This window comes from Macaca thibetana, chromosome 7 (genome assembly GCF_024542745.1).
Source record: "Macaca thibetana thibetana isolate TM-01 chromosome 7, ASM2454274v1, whole genome shotgun sequence".
Taxonomy (NCBI): Eukaryota; Metazoa; Chordata; class Mammalia; order Primates; family Cercopithecidae; genus Macaca; species Macaca thibetana.
In genome coordinates this window covers 146,636,605-146,650,870 of record NC_065584.1, presented here as the reverse complement: position 1 = coordinate 146,650,870, position 14,266 = coordinate 146,636,605, and the positions used below count along the sequence as shown (strand labels likewise).

The 14,266-nt window shown below is 47.8% G+C and overlaps 1 pseudogene; it reads left to right on the top strand.

Moving 5' to 3' along the window:
• The first annotated feature begins 597 nt into the window (after window positions 1–597).
• Window positions 598–14,239, top strand: LOC126958739 (golgin subfamily A member 2-like; annotated as a pseudogene).
• The last annotated feature ends 27 nt before the right edge of the window (window positions 14,240–14,266 follow it).

Below are 14,266 nucleotides of genomic sequence, written 5' to 3'. Positions count from 1 at the left end.
CTTACTTTAGAAGGACCTTGTACTTTTTTTTAAACTGGTAAAGAGCTTTGAGTGCTTATTAAATTGAAAACTGTGTTTTTAAAGATATTAGACATGTTTCTTATTTTAAAAGTCTTAACAATAATGTAGGAGAATAAAATAATCTTTTTCCAAAAAAGAGAAATCATTGTGATTATTTTATCTTATTGGAATGTTGGATAATATAGTCTGCTGCATTAATCATCAAGCATGCTATGGGTTTTCCACTTTTATAGGATTTGTACCACAATTGAGGTAATACTGGTAATTCTTGTGCTCCATTTGAAGATGAATAACAAAGGCCAAAATCAAAGACCTGGTATAGAAGCTGTATAATGAAGATAGCTCTGAAGGAACACATATACACACACATAGACACACATATATATAAAGTACGTGCAGATTTTCTTTTTAAGTTTTAAAGTTTTAAAAGTGAAAGCCAGCCCTGCCCCTCTCCTGGAGTGGGCAGGGACAGCAGTTGCCTGTGCAGCTTTCCTTGTGAAACCACAGGTCCCTCCGGCCACACTGCCACCTGGCCATGTCTCCTTTCCCTTTTTTTTCCCTTTTACCTCCTTTCTCATTGACCAATGGGCTTGGAGCATTGAGGCCATGACCTTATCCTGCGTTCTATTGCTGCCCTGGTTACGCCTCCGCTGGCTCAGTCGCACAGCTGCGTGGTAGCTGGCTAGAAGTGTTTAGCAGTGGCTGCCAGGATCACACTGATGTGGTCCCAACTCCGCCTCCCTCCCTGCCCTGTGGTGTCGGAAGAAACTGACACAGCAAATTGGACACAGCCAAGAAAAAAAGGTAAAATGCAGCCAATTGGCCACGGCCAAGAAAAAAAGGTAAAAATGCACGGGGTCGTGGCTACCTGACCCAGTCCCAAGCCCCCTCCGACAGCAGGACCACTGCCAGAGTCTGTGCCACTCCTGAGGCATACTGGGCTGGGCCTCTGGGCTTCCCCAGCCAAAGTCTTGTCAGCCAGCCCCACCCCATCAGCAGCCCAGCCCCCACCCTCACTGGTCACCCCTGGGTGACTCTGGGCTAATGACTCCCAAGGCTCTCCACTCCAGATTTGGTCCTCACCTCCTACCACCCAAGCCAGACCTCCCTGGGCTCTTTGAGCTCACATCTCCAAGCACCCCCTCCCCCACAGCAGAGCAATGTGGCCCCCCCAAGGAAGGAGTTGTTGGGAGAAAAGCTGAGTATTGGGAGAGAAGCTGAGGCAGGGCTTGCATGTCTGACATAAAGCAAAAGAGTCTTGGAACATGTCCGGGGTTCAGGGTATAAAACCCCTCATGAGCTTTGGAATACCAAGCTCTGTGCTAAAGAGTGGAAGGCTGCCCTGCTGCACCACAATCTAAGCCCAGGGCATAAAACCCCTTGTGGCTTGGATGGAATCCAGGGCTCAGGGCATAAAACCCCTCGTGGCCTCTGGAATGTGTCTAGACTTGCTGGCTCCTTGCTTCTAGCAAGTCCAGGTTCATAAGACGAGTGTATCTTAAACTAGAACATGTTTTCCATTATCTCAAGTAGAATAATGTGTTCCATATACTGCAAAGAAAATGCTAAACCGTCACAGCTGTAGCTCATTCACTTGATGCACTGCTTTCTCTCAACCCTCACATCCTTACTACCTGCTGCTTTGTTTGATCACCAGTAAATAGTGTGGGCTCCCAGAGCTCGGGGTCTTCGCAGTCTCCGTACTAGCGTTGGCCCCCTGGTCCCACTTTATGCCTTAACTAGTCTTTTCTCATTCCTTTGACTCCGCCGGACTTCGTAGCCCCCATGGCCTGGTGTAGGGTCTGATCATCCCAACAAGGAATGGAATGTAGTGAGTCACAATCCCCCTGGGAACAGTCATTATTGCCACAAGACCGGCCTTTGATCTTAGGACCCAATCCCCTAACTGTTCTCACCCCCTTTCTGGTTCCTCTGGTTGCAGCACAAATTTCCAGCTGGAAGGGGAATGGGAACTATGGAACCTGGGAGCAAGAGGTTTCAGGTTGCCTCACTCCCTTAACTTAGACACTGACAGTGTGAAAAGCTTACACTCCCCACCATCGCCTCCCCCTGCACCGGTGAGCAAACATTGACAGTTGTCAATGGGAGAATGGGATTGGTTGGTTTCCTTCCAGGCTTCTACTCTTAAGAGAGACTTTAGCATTTTGTTTTCTGAGTTCTCTACCTCATATTTGAGTTCTCCATGGTTCTGAGACCAGAGTGCCTTTCAGTCAGTGGTCTCTGGAGTGAGATCTGCTCATCTTCTGTGGAACAGATCTTGGGAAACTGAACTTGACAGCTTGAATCTTCCTCATCTCATCTCAACCTGGGGTACTTTGAGTGGCACAGGATAAATATGGGGCATCTTTCTGAAGCATCAGCTTGGCTTCATTCTCTTGAAAGAGAAAAAATAATATACTTAGGGGTGACAGTCACATAGATTTCTAAGAGTATACCAGACTTCTCTCTGAAATGAGACTTGGGTTGTCCTCTTTCTGATAAATTCCCAGATTTAACAGAAAGGCTGCCTTCTGTCATGAGGATACATTGATGTAAAAGTTTGAGAGGTGCTGGTGTACTTCTTACACTAACAGATGTGTGACGATGTGTGACTCTGAACTGCACAGTGTACAGTTCCTGCCTACTTCATGTTTACTTTTCTACATCTGCCTCTGGTTTTGGTCCCTGGCAGCTGCTGATTCATGGCAAAACCCCAGAGCTTGGAGTCAGAAGACTGAGTTTAAGTTTCATTATTGCCTTTTTTTTTTTTTTTTTTTTTTTTAGCCATCGTATCAATCCTTGTCTGTCCTTAAGTGATTATGACAACACCTTGTACAGTTGTTGGTGGCATTAAATCAGATGGTGTATAAGAGTATTTTGTAAAAACCATAACGTAGGATGTGACTGTAGGGGCTTGTAGTTCTCATGAGTATTACTGCTTTTCTTTTCCAAAGTTGAGAGAATATTAGCAGAGGAACAGCCCTTGTGTTCGGCAGGAGTAAAGAGGAAGAAAAGGAAACAAAATGGCAGTAGCACTGAGACAACAACTTCTGGTGGTTGCCACTCACCTGGGGATGTGAGTCTTGGCTGGCCAGGCTTCTGGGGACAAGGGGCCCAAGGGGCAGTAGAGGGTAATTGTTAAGATTGTGGAAAAACTGTCAGGTACTGGTTAAGAATTCTGGGTTCGAATCCTACCTCTCCATCTGCTAGGGATAAGATTTAGGGCAAATTGCTTGAGCTCTCTTTGGGCCTCCTTTTTCACATCTGTAAAATAGGGGTGCTGTTGTTTTACATATATTTGTGAGGTTTAAATGAGATTTGTTATTGCTGTTGTTTTTATGTTAATCCCTAGTACAGGGCCTGTTGTAAACACCCAGGACACCCAGGAAATGGTAGTTACTGTTTGATTTTCCTCATCCCCATTCTCAAGGGGAAACCAGGCCAATGAGAACAGCCATTTGCCATCAGGCTGTCCCTTTAGGAGTCACTGAAAGGGCCCCAGCATGTGGTGAGGAGAACCCCAGGCACTAGGGTTAGGAGAAGATCTAACTTTTGCGTTCATCTTTGCCATCAGTTTGCTGCGTGACCACAGAAAAATCACTTCTTCCACTGGGCCTCAGTTTCCTCCTCTGTAAGATGATACCAGATAAGATCAGTGTCTTCCAAATTTGTTTTTTAGCTGGAGACCCCTTTGTTCAAGTGAACCGTTACTCAAAAGTCTGGTTTTTAAAATAGAGGTGGAGGTCTTCTGGAGCTCTCCCAGATTCATCGCCCATGTCCTGGGCCTGTGGAGAGGGGTCCAGTGAGCATATGAAGAGCTGCACTGGTCAGGTGACCCCACTCCATGCCTAGGGGACTTTCCCTAAGCAATGCAGTCACATGGAGTGGGGTCACCTGACCAGTGCAGATAGATGACTTTCCCATCTATCTGTTCTGGCCCTTGGCAAGGCAGCAGGTGGCCATTTGGTGGGAGGAGGTCACAATCACAGTTCGTGGTTTTGACCTCCTCCACTCTTCTTTAGCATTTCGTTTCCCTGAACCCATATGTTCCTCATTCCCTGACTTTCTTGCCTCTCTCTAAGTGACTCTTTCTCCCCCTGCCCTTGTTTTTCCCTTTTCGCTTCCTGTAGATTCAGGACCTTGTGAAGGTGCTGCGTTCCCCACACTGGACATGTGGAAGGTGAGGGGGTGCTGAGACTTCTCTCTGGCTTGCTCTCTCCAGCTGTGCATGCCCTTAGGCTTCTCTGGTTTGGGGGAATACTTTGTCTTCGGCTTATTTTATTTTGCTGCCTTAACCTTCAGCCTGTTTGTGTCCACTTCTTCACCTGTTTGACTGTTTTTTTTCCTTCCCCCACATCTTTTATCATTTTAGAGAAGGTGAGACATACCTTAAAGTTTAACAACAATTTGAGAATAACTTTCAGAGCAGGCCTGTGGGATTTGGGGCTTTTTTTTTTTTTTTGAGATGGAGTCTTGCTCTGTTGCCCAGGCTGGAGTGCAGTGGCAGGGGCACGGTCTCAGTTTGCTGCAATCTCTGCCTCCCAGGTTCAAGCCATTCTCTTGCCTCCACCTCCTGAGTAGCTGGAATTACAGGTGCCCATCACCATGCCCAGCTAGTTTTTGTATTTTCAATAGAGACAGGGTCTCACCATGTTGGCCAGGCTGGTCTCGAACCCCTAACCTCAAATGATCTGCCCTCCTCGGCCTCCCAAAGTGCTGGGATTACAGGCATGAGCCATCATGCCCAGCCTGAGATTTGGGCTTTTGAATGCCCAATGTGATGCTCTCAGACTAGGAGGGATGGAGGGAAAAACCCAACCAACCTTTAGGTTTTGCCCTAAAGGCAAAGATCATTAGACCACATAGAAGTCTGTCACTTTCTAAAATTAATTCACTTTGGTTTGAGAGAGAAAACACAGGGTTAAGAGAAAATGAGTTCACATTATAGTTGGAAGGATTGAAGCTATTTTTTCAGAGGAACTAACTGTAAAAGATATGAGGTTAACCAAACAGATAAATGACTGAAACATTCTGCCCCTAATCTCTTTAAAATAAAATGAACACTTAGCCATATTCATTGGGCTCTTGATAGCAAAGGCACTTTGCTAAATAAACAATGGAGAGAATAGATGAACAAGGTAGGCTGCACACTGAGGGAGGCAGACTCGTCTGAAGGAGGCAAGAGAGAATTTTGGAACATTCTAAATGCTCAGCTCTGGGGTAGCTTGGTTCCGAATGGACTTGAGGCTGGGGGAAGTGGCATTTGAGGCTGACTTGAAGATTAAAGGTGGGTAAACATTCATCCAGAAGGGGAGTAGGGGAGGCAGGGAGAGTGGTGAGGTCATGGCCATCATTATGAACTCACAGAGCACCTTTCAGGAGCACAGGGAGCCTGGTGGGGGGCAGGGCATGGGGGTACACGGGGCTAGGAGATGACTTCCTCTGGTTGTGATTTGGCATTTCCTTCATATCTTACTTGCCTGGGGTGCTCCTGACAAGCCAGAGGAGCAGGGCACAAATGGCGCCAGATCCTGTTGAAGATGGGCATGGGGAGGGGGACTGAGACAGAGCACCCTTGCCTGCTGTTAGAGACTTTTCAGTCTTCACACCTGTTACCTGCCCCCGCCAGTGGGTCAGGTCTGTCCAGGTGCTGTGACTCACCTTGCCAGCTCAGAGGAGGTACTGAGTGGTATGGTGCAGAGTACAGGCCTAGAGGCATCTTGCAGCCGTGTATTTGGCTTTTTCTCTGCCGATGGTCCAGTGGATTGGGGGGTCTGGAGCCTGTTTCCTAATGCTCTGAGATTCTGTGCCCAGCCCAGGTCTCTCTGTTCTGGAAACAAAGGCCCAGATCCCCATATTTCCTTTTTGCTGTTTAGTTTTAGTTTTTGTTTTTGAGACAGAGTCTGGCTCTCTCTCCTGGAGTGCAGTGGTGGGATATTGGCTCACTGCAACCTCTGCCTCCCGGGTTCAAGTGATTGTCGTGCTTCAGGTCTCCCGACTAGCTAGGATTACAGGCATCCACCACTGTGCCCAGCTAATTTCTTTTGTATTTTTAGTAGAGACAGGGTTTTGCTATGTTGCCCAGGCTGGTCTGAAACTCCTGGCCTCAAGTGATCCACCAGCCTCGGCCTCCCAAAGTGCTGGGATTACATGCATGAGCCACTGCATCTGGCTCCTTGTTGCTTCTATACCTTCTCTATATCCATAACTGTTTCCCATGTAAGTTTTTTTAAAATTTCTCATTTTTATTACCATGTAAATTTTCTTTCCTTTTTTTTTTTTTTTTGAGATGGAGTCTTGCTCTGTTGCCCAGGCTGAAGTGCAGTGGCGTGATCTCGGCTCACTGCAAGCTCCGGCTCACTGCAAGCTCCGCCTCCCGGGTTCATGCCATTCTCCTGCCTCAGCCTCCCGCGTAACTGGGACTACAGGCGCCTGCCACCTCGCCTGGCTAATTTTTTGTATTTTTTTTTTTTTTTTTTTTTCAGATGGAGTCTTGCTCTGTCGTCCAGGCTGGAGTGCAGTGGCACGATCTCGGCTCACTGCAAGCTCCGCCTCCCAGGCCCACGCCATTCTCCTGGCTCAGCCTCCCGAGTAGCTGGACCACAGGCGCCCGCCACCGCGCCTGGCTAATTTTTTGTATTTTTAGTGGAGATGGGGTTTCACTGTGTTAGCCACGATGGTCTCGATCTCCTGACGTTGTGATCTGCTCACCTCGGCCTCCCAAAGTGCTGGGATTACAGGCGTGAGCCACCGCACCCGGCCAACCATGTAGGTTTTCTACTCCAGGAGTGCAGATCTGTGATTGCGGTATCCTGAGTAGAGCTGATAACATTTCCAGAAGTAGGGAATAATGGAGAGAGAGAAAAATATCTTAATGTGATGGGACCATTTGAGGAGAGTAGGCTTTATTTATTTTTTTTAACTCCATTCTTAGCTACAAGACTTAAAATTATCTTCAGTTCTGCTAGCCTCTGTAGCACTTGCTCTAAGGAGGGAAGCAGATTTAGGTTTTCAGAGGCCAGGACCCAAGGGTCCAGTGAGCAGGCAGTCCTTTCCCTGGAGCGAGGTGTAGCCACTTTCCCCAAACCCAGCTTCCTGTCCAGGCCCTGGCTCCCTGGTGTTTCTCTCTTGTCATGCTTAGCTGGTCAGCCAGCTTTTTCCACTGTCTGCCCACCTGGCCTGTTGGATATTAGAAGATCTCTAGAGCCAGATGCTTGGGCCAAGAGTAAGGCCACAGTCTGGAGAGAGGCTGGGTGGGGCTCTGGTCAAGCAAGTAGGTCCAGCTGGGGGCAAAGGAGAGGCTCCACATGACTCCAAGTCCTGAATCCCAGGATGGTCCCCAGCTGCTGTTTCCAGGAAAGAGGCCCCACAATTTCTAAGTTGCCAAGAGCCATAGGGCAGATGTCTTACCTCTGTTTTTTTGGGTGGTTTCTTGGTTGGGTTGATGTTTCTGGATGTAAAAGGACAGGGTAGGCGTGATGACTATGGTTGATTCTCTTTTTACCTCCAGAGAGTGGGGAGAGGCTTCTAGTTGGGCAACTTTTTTTTTCCCTGAAAAGGCCTGAATCAGTAACACAGTCAATAGGTGCAGTGGCTTATACCTATAATCCCAACACTTTGGGAGACCAGGGTAGGAGGATCACTTGAGCCCAGGAGTTTGAGACCAGCCTGGGCAACATGGTGAGAACTTAGAGAGACAGGGTCTCGCAATCTCATGGGTAGCTTGTTCTCTAGGACCAATTGGCCTTCCTGGGGATGGGGCTGGGGGAAGGCTGAGACTGGCCTTTTACTTGAGGTCTGGGGAGATGCAAGATTGTTGGAATGAGCTTGGGAGCTTCGCTCACCCCACCCTGGGTGCCTGTTACCAGAAATTGAATGACCCTCTTATATGTTTCTTCCCACACAGAAACATGATGCTGACAATGACCCTCATCTTACGGATGAAACCAAGTAAGTGTCTCCTATTGGGGCAGCAGTCTCTAGGCCGAGGGAGTCAGGAAGGCCACTGCCCATGACCTTCTTTTCCATCAAGCCACCTGCACCCCTGACCCATGTCTCCACCCCTAGGACTTTCTCATCGACCAAGAGCCTGTGGTAACTCTACCAACAGCTCAATGATGTTGCCTCTGAGGTACCTCAGAAATTGAAGCCCAGAGTGGGGTGCAGGGGCAAGGAAAGTAGGATAGAAACCGAGGCAGGTTTTCACAAGAGAGGGCAGATCCTGGGAGATCAGCTGATTTGCTGCTGGGCAATGTTGAGGAAGTCGCCTCTTCCCTCAGCCTTCTCCCTTGAAGCTGTTCACATGAAGGAGTTGGACCACGTGACTGGTTGCATCATTTTTTGCTGCAGAAGCACCAGATGAGTGCTGCTCTGAAGGGAGGGATGGTGGGGAGATAAGAACCATGAGATATTTTGGTACAAAAGAGTTGTGGAATGAAGGGTTCAAGATAGGCAGGAAAGAAAATGTTGCCAGTTGCTGGGGAAGAAAGGAAGTCAGAGGGCTTAGACACTGAGGGGGCAGAAGATCTCCATGCGCACCATCATCTCTTGTAGTCAGCAACAGGTATCCACGGGGAGGGCCCTGCATCATCTTGTTAAGAATAAAAAGTTCCTCTTCAAAGTTTCTGTTTTTAAAAACAATAAGTGTTAACAATAATAGTTCCTTTTAAAAACTTATTTAAAGTTTTCTTTTTATGCTATAAACTAATAAATCTTTTAGTTTACTAATGACTCTTTGTTATGCCCTAGGTAGCTGTTAAATATAGTAGAGAAATAAGTGTATTCTATGTTTCTATGTCCTTATATTTTAAACAAAGCCTAAGCTGTTTATTCTAGTTTCTAGTCTGCCTAGATATGCTCGGACATGCCTAGGCCTGTCCCAGCTCATAGCCTATGCCTTTTCCTTATTTGGAAATGTTATTATTATCCTAGTTTCCTGTAAGTAACCCCCTCCCTTTCTTTGTTCTCCATCGTGCCATTACCTATTTAGGGAAGTTTTAAGATTTTAGCAAATCAGAATCAGTTTAGATTGTGAGTTCCAGCTCTAGGACACAGCAGTAGGGTCTTGATGCATCAGGGATAAAAACTCCTGCTTTCCTTTGTTTGGTGTGCTCTCATGGCAATCTGGCTTGCAAACAGGATCCTTCTGCAGAAGTAAAATTGCCTTGCTGAGAAATCTTTTGTTTGTGTGTTCGTGTTCCTTGCGACTCCGAATTTTCATTTCTAACAATGTGCTATCCTGAAGAATCTGGAGGTAAGAGGGCCTGGGCCAAGGTGCAGTGACCCCCTGGGCCAGCCCTCAAACCTCCTCCCACAGTGGGGGTAGGGTGACCCTCTGCCCCCTGAGACAGCCCAACAGCTCCCACCCCTAATTATTGCCCTCTCTAACTCTCCCCGCAGTCCTCCAGCTCCTCCTCTCTGCATGCGTCTCAGAACCAATACCAAGAGGTAACTGTACCCTGAACTCCAACTATCTAACAATCAACTCAATAGAATGATTGAGACATTCTTAAGAGTCCAGTAGGGCCCCCTGGTGCCACTCTGCCAATCCTGGGCTCCAATTTCCCCTTGGGGCCCTGAAGAAAGGGGCTAGGGGTGCCTGGTGCCAAGGGTATATGGGGAGCTGGGGGGCCCAGGTCTCAGCTGGAGGGACCCCATGGAGCATGCATCATGGCTCTTCTGTTGCTGCCCTCTTTGCCTACTGTCTCTTTTCCAGACACCCCTGCTCCAGTCCTTGCCACACACGCCTTGGGATTGTTGCCTCTCAGGGAAGTGCTAGTCTGACTGGTTGCTAGGAACTCCGTATTTCTGCCCTGACTCAGTCCCTAATTTTCTCTTTGATTCTGGACAAGCCACCTCTCCTCCTTGGGCTTGTGTTTCCTGAGGAGGTAGAGAGTATCAGATGTCTCTGCTAGCTCTGAGAGTCCAAGATTTAAAGGTCCACTAGAATGTAAACCTCAGGGCCAAGGGATCCTGTCTGTCCTTTTTTGTCCTATATCCTGCTATGAAGAATTGTACCTGGCCCGTGTGTGCTCAATGTTGAGTGAATGCATTTTCCAAATCACAAACTGGCAGAATGTTGGGCTTTTCTCAGACTCCATCTATACACATCACTGGTAGAAGGTCGTGACTACAAGTTGTCCAAGATCTTGGAATTTTGAACAAAGAATTGGATACAATGCCCAGCAAAGCAAAGAAAGAATGAAGCAACAAAAGAACCAAAGCAGGGATTTATTGAAAACACAAGTACACTCCACAGTGTGGGAGTGGGCCTGAGGAGCCTCTCAAGGGCCTGGATACAGAATCTTCCTGGGTCCAAATATCCGCCAGAAGTTTCCCATTGGCCACTTCATGCTCACCTCATGTAACTGAAGTGGTAGCCGCAATCAGTCTGATTGGTTGCAGAAAGCATCCAACCAGAGGCTGAAGTGAAGTTACAAAAGTCACACTCCTGTGCAAACAATCTGATTGGTTGCAAAAAGCAACCAGCAACCAACCAGAGGCTAGGGTGAAGTTACAAAGTTATACTTCTTTGCAAATGAAGACTTGACCAGCAATCAGTCTTAACTTGTTGCAGACAGCCAGTTTCCCATCTGCCTCACAGAAAAGGTGAAAGGTAGTAGCCTCTGGTTCTTTCGTTACTCAGACATGGAAAGCTAGGGTTTTCTTTTCATTTTGGTTCTAGGAAGTCGGCGCGAAACAGTCTTAGGTTCCCTGCCTCCGGACCCTATTTTCCTGCCTCATAGAGGTTTATGTTACTGTCGTTTTGGGAGAATCCAGATTCAGACTTTCAGTTCTGTGGCTGTGGGCCAAAACCAACAAAGACCCAAATCCTCTGTCCTTGGGAGCTTGAGGAGAGTTGACCAGTTCGTGGTCCCAGTGGGTCTGAGAACTTTGCCTTTAAAATCCACTCCTGGCCTCTACCTACCGCGCTTCATGGTCTGGGCAATAGAGTCGAGGGGGCCACCCTTGGTCCCCTTCCTTTGACCCTCCCCACGAAACAGCACAACCAAGAAATTGTGGATCAACTGGAAGTAGTAACGTGATTTCTTTGCTCACAGCATGACTGCTGGGTTTGGGGGGCACTCAGATGTAGAGGCCCCAGTCTCGTCTTGCCCACTCCCAGCCTGGGGAAGAAGGCTTACCCCCCATATTCCACCTCATCCCCACAGGGTCCCTGATAACCTAGTCCCATGGGTGGGCCTGTCCTGGGGCATTGGCGACATTCAAGGGGCAAGTCCCTTGCTGGGCCATCTCTGCCTCCCCCTAGTAAGAGCTCTGTCTTCCTTTTCCTACAGGAAAAGCAAGAAAGCCAGCAAAACCAGGGAGAGCCCTAAAGAGGCAGAGGTGAGTGGAGGGTGTGAAGTTCCCTCCTGTCCTCTGGAGAGTGTTGCTTTCCTTTTCTTTTAGCACTTGCTTGGCTTTTCTCCCAAAGGTTCAAATCCAGAGAACCAACATACTGATGTCTGAGAAAGGAAAATTAAATACTGAACTCTATCATATGCAATGTGCTGCCAGGAACTTTGAAGGTGGGAATCTGGGCACCCCGTCATCCTTCAACCTGGTGCTTTGACAGGCCTTTTGGAGGAGTCCTTTGGGCCCCATCTCAACCTCTCTCATTTCAGGAGAGTCCACGGATCTGGCCAGCCACCTGCAGTATTCCCAGCAGCGTGTGGGAGAGTTGGATTGGACTCTTTGCTGTCTCGACGCAGCAGAAGAACATGGACAGGGTGAGTCCTATTGCCTGCCCCATCCCTTGGCAGCCCAGGTTCCCAGATGGAGGAGTGAGGGACCTTTAGGTCCCTTCTACAGGATGGAGTGTCCTGCCCAGAAAACAGCATGGGCCATTTCTCATTGCTTTTGTATGTTGTTGTTAGAGGCAGCCTAGGGCTGAGTTGGCTGCTGTGGGTGAGTTGGGGAGCGCTGTGGGGAGCAAGCAGAGTTTGGACGTGCAGCACTGGATGCAGAGCTCGGAGGCCAAGTGCCTACCGTGCCCTTACCTGGCTGTGGCCTTGGCCAAGTCCTAAGTGGGGGATATGGTACTTACACTGTGAAGGTACAGAAGAATATCTTTAGTATGTTACCATTTGTGTAGAGAGAGGGAACGTGTGTGTGTGCGCGTGTGTCTGTGTGTGTAAGTACTATGATAATATACATAAAACATGCTTGAAAGTGGTTTCAGAGCCACTGGCTGCGTTTTCTTGAGGCTCAAAAATGAGAAACAAACTAGGAAAGAAGGGAATTTATTGCTGTAACCGGATACAGGGAGAAGGCTGGAGATAATTCCACCAGGCCAACTCGAAGTGTTACAATTTTCTTAGTGCTTATATAGGTTGGGGTTATGTGCCTACGTGCAGCATAGCATTCACCTAAGTCTATTGATAACTAATTTTGTTTCAACTAGAAAGTCAGAGGCAAAAAGTGCTGGCTAAGTCTGATTAAGCTGTGAGGGCCCCAGTACCCTCAAGGCCTGTCTACTGTGGTATCAGAGTGATTATTTCTATCTTATCTCCCTCACAGCTTGGTCTGGAGAGCTGCCTTAGACTCTCCAATGAATCTATTCAAACAGCTGCCTCTGTTACCTTGACTCGTCTCAGATTCCGTCAACCCGAGACTAGGAATATAAGACTGTCTTTATTATTTTGACTTGCTCCAGGTTAGGGAGAAGCCTATGCAAGGGTCCTACTGACCATATGTTTCTTTTCTAGCTTTGTTACCTGGGCATGAATTTCTCTAGGTTTAACTATTTGCTCAATGTTAAGGCAGCTCTGTGGAAATTTGTTTGTGTAAACTGGAGTGCTGTGCAGGGCTCTCTGTGTGACTGTCATGAAGGCCTGTCTGTGTGATTGTCAGGGAGAATTGGCCTGCCACAAAAGGATTCATACAAAACTCAGGAGAGAGACACAGGGTGGCTGGGAGATATTTCCCTTCTGTACCTTCTGAGTTTTGGACTATGTGAATTTATCATCCTTTCAAAAGGTGAACAAAAGATTAATTTCCTCCTTCCTTTCTGTGTCCCAACCCCCATTAAAAAAAAGGGCTTAGAGAATCAGATATACCTGGGTGTTCAAATCCCAGCTCTGTCTGAGTGATCTTAGGCAAGCAATTAACCTCTAATACCCCATGTTTTTTACCTGCTCAACAGAGGTAATAGTAGTAACTGTCTCATATGGTGGTTGTGAGAATTAAATGGATTGCTAGCATGGTGCCTGGTGAAGCACTCAAAGGTTCAAATAGTGATAGTAATAATGGTAATAACAATAGCAATATTCTCTGATCTCTCTGGGCCTCTGATAACCAGCTATAAATTCGATCTCTTTCCCTGTCCCTTCCACCCTTATTGAGTTCTTTGAGAAACAAATGAGACTATGGGCTTGGAAATGCCTTGAAAATATGTCAGCTGTGATTGAGAGTAAGGAAGTGTTAACTGGGGAATAGTTATTATAGCTATTGTTACTGGTCAGCCAGCTGCTCCTCTGCCTGCTATATCCTGACTTAATCTTTCTGTATTTGCAGTATAACAAGGAGGTAACCAAAGACAGAGATGCCCTCAGGCTGAAGTTATACAAGAACAGGTAGGACGGGGGACAGTGGGATGGGAGGTCTGGGGCCCTTAGCATGGGTGATGTGCTGGGAGGTGGGAGGGATGCAGGTGAGCTTGGTGAGGTGGTCATACAGGTTTGCATGTGTGCACAGGCTAAGCTCTAGCGCTAGCTGTGCCCCTGACTCACGGTGTGGCCTTGGGGAACTCATGTCTTCTCTCTGGTGTGCCACCTGTGACTTGATTCCTGAAGTCCCTTCCAGTGCCACGGTTCTGTTGTTGTGGGGCGAAGGTAGAGGAGCCGTCCTTTCTGCTCTTCATTGTAGTCCTTTCTGTTCTTCGTTCATTCCTTTCTCTCCTGCCTCTGGCCATAGCCAAAACAATGAGGACCTGAAGCAGAAGAACTCAGAACAAGAAGAGAAGCTTCAAGTCCTAGTGACTGCGAAGTCAGGGATTTAACTCAACTTGAAGGAGCTGCACAGGAAGCTGGAGAGGACTGAGCTCCTGCTTCAGGCAAGAGGCTGCAGCCCCAGGGGTGGTGGGAGCCCCATCCGGCTGAGGACATGGTCTAGGGATCATGCAGGGTATGGGGAGGCTCCAGCCAAGAGCTGGAAAATTTGCGTCCTTGTTCTGGTCCTGCCATAGAATCCTCTAGAGACTGCTAAAAATCTACAAACTGGGGCCCTGCCGTAGACCTGGGGAATC